The sequence below is a fragment of the Ursus americanus genome, chromosome 12 (assembly GCF_024610735.1).
Source record: "Ursus americanus isolate L20-20 chromosome 12, mUrsAme1.1.p, whole genome shotgun sequence".
NCBI lineage: Eukaryota > Metazoa > Chordata > Mammalia > Carnivora > Ursidae > Ursus > Ursus americanus.
The window spans coordinates 43,153,986-43,159,559 of record NC_142138.1 but is presented as its reverse complement, the minus strand read 5'-3'; the positions used below and the strand labels follow the sequence as shown (position 1 = coordinate 43,159,559).

Here is a 5,574-nt window from a genome sequence, read left to right as displayed (position 1 = left end):
TTCTAGTTGCTCATGCGCACTGTAAAGCCCTCGGAGTCGCGGAATTGGCTACTGGGCGCTTGCGCAAGAGGGTTGGGTTTCTCCCGGCAGGCGGTGGTTGGCTGAAAGAACAGTTACAGAAATAAAGCCCGGGAATAATTCTTTGCTTAAAAAAAAAAAAAAGTATACGTGTGTGTGTGTGTGTGTGTGTGTGTGTGTGTGTGTGTGTGTGTGTGTGTGTGTGTGTATAGAACCGTAAGGTTGTGTGTGTGTGTGTGTGTGTGTGTATAGAACCGTAAGGTTGTGTGTGTGTGTATAGAACCGTAAGGTTAAGGATCCAGCACTATTTTCAGGAAAGATAATTCAGAGACAGAAAGGTGTCAGGTTCTAGAAGTTCTAGCACACCCTGACATACCGTGGCCACAGAAGACACTGGGCACACTATGGGTAAAAGATGGTCACTTTCCTAACCCCCTGCTTTCCACTTTTTGTTGAGTGCCCTACTAAATTAAAAAATGCAACTGCTGGTGGTTTATGGTTTTGTCGCAGAAATGAGTCCAGTGACGTTCAAACATTCATTCACTCAGTGAATATTTACTGAGCCCATGTCTGTGAGGCAGGTTTCTAGAGGCTGGGGTTACACCTGTGAACACCACAGAAAAACATCAACCCTGTAGGAAGCAAAATTCCAGTAGGGAGACAACAAGAAAGAAATGAACAAATTTCTTCCAGATATTGATTAGTGCTCTGAAGGACATAAAGTGGAAGGATGTATTAGTGACTAGAAAGGAAGCACCATGATGGGAGCCAATAGGGAAAGAGAGTATCAGGCAAAGGATAGAGCAAGTGCAGAGGCAGGAATGAACTTGGTATGTTGGGAGAGGTAGTAAGGGGGAGTGTAAAGTCACAGAAAATCAGCATCTGACAGTCACTCTATGACCATGATAAACCAAAACAAAAATCAAAGTTACTTTTGTAATTATATATGTAACCTAATCTGAACATAGGCAAAACATAAGCATTGTCTGAGCCACAAAAATGAGCATTTTCCTATCCTCATTAATATGAGTGACTGCTGCTGTTTTACCAATTACAGTTTTAGCCTCAGTCCAGTAGCTAATACTCAGTAATTCTAGATAATACTTATTAAAATTTCCAGTTATAAAATTCCTCCTGCCTCCTACAGCTTCCAATCCAGAGCAAAGCCCTTCTTCCTTGAACCCTTCCCTAAACCACCTAACAAGTACAAATTTTTAATACCCTTTTACTGAGATGCCCAAGGTTCTCCATGGTGTGTATTCTCACTTACTAAAACAATAAACCCAGCTTGTTCAACCATAGTTATATTCCCAGTGGTCTTAGATTGGTGGGCATTGACAATAATCAAGTCTGAGAGGCCTATTAGATATCCACATAATAATGTCAAATAAACACATGGATATATTGGTCTGAGTCAAGGCTAAAGACATAAAATTGGTAGTTATGAGTTTATACATGAAACCTAAAACCTTGGAACTACATGAAATTATCTAGGCAGACTATAGACAGAGGAGCTATGAGAACCTCTGACATTTCAAATTTGGGTAGAGGAAGAAGAGCTAGCAAGAGACTGAGAAGGAACAACCTGTGAGTTAAGAAGTTGATGTCATAGAAGTCAAGAGAAGAAAGTTTTACAGTTGAAAGGAAGTGGTCAACTATAGCAAATGCTGCATAGAAATCATGTAGTGAAGACAGAGAAATGACCAATGGATTTGGCAGCATAGCAATCATTAGAGTCTCTGGCAAAGAATAGTTTCAGGGTGTAGGGAGGCAGAAAGACTGAAGTGCACCAAAGAACAAAAGATGAACAAGTGTGGACAAGTCTTAAGGTTTGGTTTCTTTGGTTGGTTTCTCGGAGTTCTTTTTGGTGGGGCGGAAGTGGGGGAATGAAGATCAGAGAAATAGGATGGTGGCTAGAGTGGGTTAAATAGAGCAAGGGAAGTTTTTTGTTAATGTTGTGTTGGCAAATAAATGCTTATATTATGGTGGAAATGATGTGGTACAGAGAGAAATTGTTGATGTTGGAGAAAAAGGGAATACCTAACCGGAATGAAATTATAGGGGAGCATGAAGGAATGGATCCGAAGCATAAGTGGGCCTTTGAAAAGAGCCTAGATAGAATAGAACGGAAAAAACAAAACAACCCCCCCCAAAATAATAATAATAACAATAACCACCACCACCACCACCACCAGCTAGATTCCCATCCTTTTAACAGGAGGGAAAAACAGAAGATGAATTCAGATGCAGATGGTTTGTGTATGGGTGGGAGGATAAAGTAGTTCCCACCAGATCACATGCATTTACTTAATAAAATGAGATGAGGTCTTCAGCTGAGAGTGAGGCAAAAAGCGGGTAAGAGGATGGAGGGGTGAGACGGCCAGAGATATATTCTGAGAGTGAGAAGTTGAACTGTGGAAAGATTGTGATATTGCCAGCTGGACTGGGTGCCTATTTTCAATTTAAAGTGAGTACAGATGGCGTGGTGGTATGATTTTTCTCAATTAACCTTCAGTCAAGAGAGGGCAGACATGGAAAAGAATGGTTGGATTTAACTGAGGATGAATATCACACAGAGGGTCAAGTGAGGGTGTTTATAAGGAAGTGATTGTAATGCTGCATCATGGAATCTTTGGGAAGCAAGAAGGAAAGGTTATAGGAAGGTGATAGATACTGATACATAGATTGACAGATCAATACATAGATAAAAAGTGCTGGGAACTACGGATTGAAAGTCTCTCTGTAATCTAAGAATTGGTATAATTGAAGAGTAAGGATGAGCTAAAAGTATGGAGCTGGTAGATGGTGCACAGAACGGTGAAAATTGGGATTTCAGAGAGAATAGCGTTCAAGAGGGTAGTTAACTTTCCTGGAGAAAAATATCTGTTTTGGTGCGAAAAGATTGTGTTATCCTGAGTCCAAAACCCATGCTCTGGCCACGGAGATTTCAGTTATTTTGCTTTATCCACTTTCTCCCCAAGCAGTAAGTAATATCCCCTCCTCCCAGTTCCATTCGTATTTTATGCGTGCTGCCATTTCAGCACACAGGCATAGGAAAGACATGAAGAATCTGGGCCCTACCACAGACCTACCGGATCAGACTCTTCAGTAAAACAGGCTCCCAGGTTATTTGTATGATCTCTAAAGCCTCAGAAGCACTGTTCTAGAACACTTGTTCTCAACCTTGCCTGCACATTAGAATCACCTGAGAAGCTGTTAAAATTCTGAAGCCCAGACTATCCTTCAGACCAATTACATCAGAATTTCTGGGGGTGGAATCCAAATATCAGATTCCTTTAAAGCTCTGCCATTTGACTCCAACGTGCAACAGGGTGAAAACCACTAATTTAGATTTGGTCATGTTACTCTGTAAAGCTTGTTATCATAATCCTTGCCAAAGTTATTTCCCCTCATTTTAATCATATAATTACTTCTGTGGTCTTTAACCTCTCCTTTGTATCTTTTACATAAGTGCACAGTAATTCCTTATTTGAATGGCTGTATCTTGTGTCTCAAATTGTTGATAAGCTTTATACTAGGTGTGTAGCCCGCATGCCTTAATACTGAGTAAGAGACACTCAGTCTCTATTTCAGAAATGTAAAATGGACAAAACACGTGCTTGGTTTTGCTGGAGGGATTGAGTTAGATAAAGTGAGATAAGACATGTAAAGTGCTTAGCCTAGTAAGCCTGAGTATGTTAGCTCATTTAATTTATAGTCGGGAGTTTTCCCTCTTTCCCTATGTCCTATCCCCAGTGCTGTCCACAAAGTAGAAACACAATAAGTGGCTATGGAATTAATGAACAATTAGAGTTTAAGTTTTATTAAAATTTTTTAAATTTTTTACTTTTTTTAGAGAGGGAGAGAGACAGAGAGTGAGGACGGAGGGGCAGAGGCAGAGGGAAAGAGGGAATCTTAAGCAGGCTCCATACCCAGCACAGAGCCTGATGCAGGACTTGATCTCACAACTCTGAGATCATGACCTGAGCCAAAATCAAGAATCGGACAGTCAACTGTCTGAGCCACCCAGGTGCCCCTAGAGTTTAGGTTTTAAATAACTGCATTTTTATCTCCAGGAGGAAATAGAAGATGGGTTGATTTAATGATTGTTGAATTTTACTTATAAAATTCAGTTTAATAATACAAATGGGCATATAATTGACATTTAATTATTAAGTAAAAATTTAATAATTGTTGACTTGTGGTTTGAATTCATAGTTGTTACTTACGGGTGTTGGTAACCATGTAACACAAAGTTTTCTTTAGGGTCAGACCGGTGCCTTCACTATTTTTCCTTCACAGCATGTTTATTTGGCCTCCACAGGTGTGTGTGTGTGTCTCATTTTTATCTTTTGTGTGTATCTATGCATCCTCCAACGTTTGAAGGTTCCGTTTCTCCAGATATCCTAGCTCAGGATCCGTCCCTTTCCTAATTCATGGTTAACTCCTTATGAACCACCTACAAGTAAACTTATCATGTGCTGTTTTGTTTTGTAATTAACTATTGAACAATTTAATTCCTTATTAAATATACTTTCATGGTCTCTGAAGTACACTGCTCTTCTGTGCATTTCATGTTCCGACTTGACTTTGATCTTGTGCAGAAGGAACTTGCCTTATAAGGATCTCTTTTATTCTTCACAGCGCTTAATTCCATACTAGCCACAGGGTAGGTGTCTTACTAATGCTTTCTGCAGTCATCATCAACATGTACTGAGTTTTTTCAGTTTTTATTTTTATTCCAGTTTGTTAACATACAGTGTTATATTCGTTTACGATGTACAATGTATGCACTGAGTTTTTGATCCTATATAAATGAACTCATATTCTGAGGAAGGGAGTGTCTTTATCCAGTAGTAATGAAGGATAGTCAGAAGAAAGGCAGGCAGGGACTAGGGAACCTAGTCACCCTAAGAGGAAACTGCCCTTAAAGGGATTTTATACCACCCTGGAAGGACACACCACCCTTTCCCACGTGATAGATAGATGACAACAACCTGATTGAGTGACAGGCACACAGAAGGTTAATCAGATTAAAACAGCCCTTCAAGCCCATAAAAACCCCTAGACTTAGAAGCTCCGGTGGCCACCGTCTCGGGTCCCCTCGCTCTTCAGGAGCTTTATACTGTCCCTTGATCCTCTTGCTCATTAAACTTTGCTTTGCTGCCCACCACTCTTCATCTGGTCTACCACTTTCATTCTTCAAAGAAGCAGTGGGACCAAGAACCGTGATCTCAAAAGAAAAAGAAATCCTGTAACAGTAGGTTGTTCTCTCTTTCCTCCACTTCCACAGGAGACAGTTAAGGATTACCAAGAAGGGGAAACAGAGAGTTGGGGACTGAGACTTAGAAGAGACAGAAGCAGAAACCATTGGAATAGGAATCTGGAGGTAGTTTTATTTCAAAAGCATGAGAAAGCTCTACAATGATTTTAGGCAACTGATATCAGAACAGGGCTTTTTACATAGATCCTTCTATGGTTCTAAGTTGTGTCTGAGAAAAGACAATGACTATGTAAAATAACTGTTTTGAATTCTTCATCTTCAAAGATAAGAGA

General features: G+C 40.1%; 1 protein-coding gene across 2 annotated transcripts in view; it reads left to right on the top strand.

Annotated features, from left to right (window-relative positions):
- The window catches only part of LOC148109178 (uncharacterized), a 150,562-nt gene that overhangs the window by 77,005 nt on the left and 67,983 nt on the right, over positions 1 to 5,574 (top strand). The window lies entirely within an intron of this gene.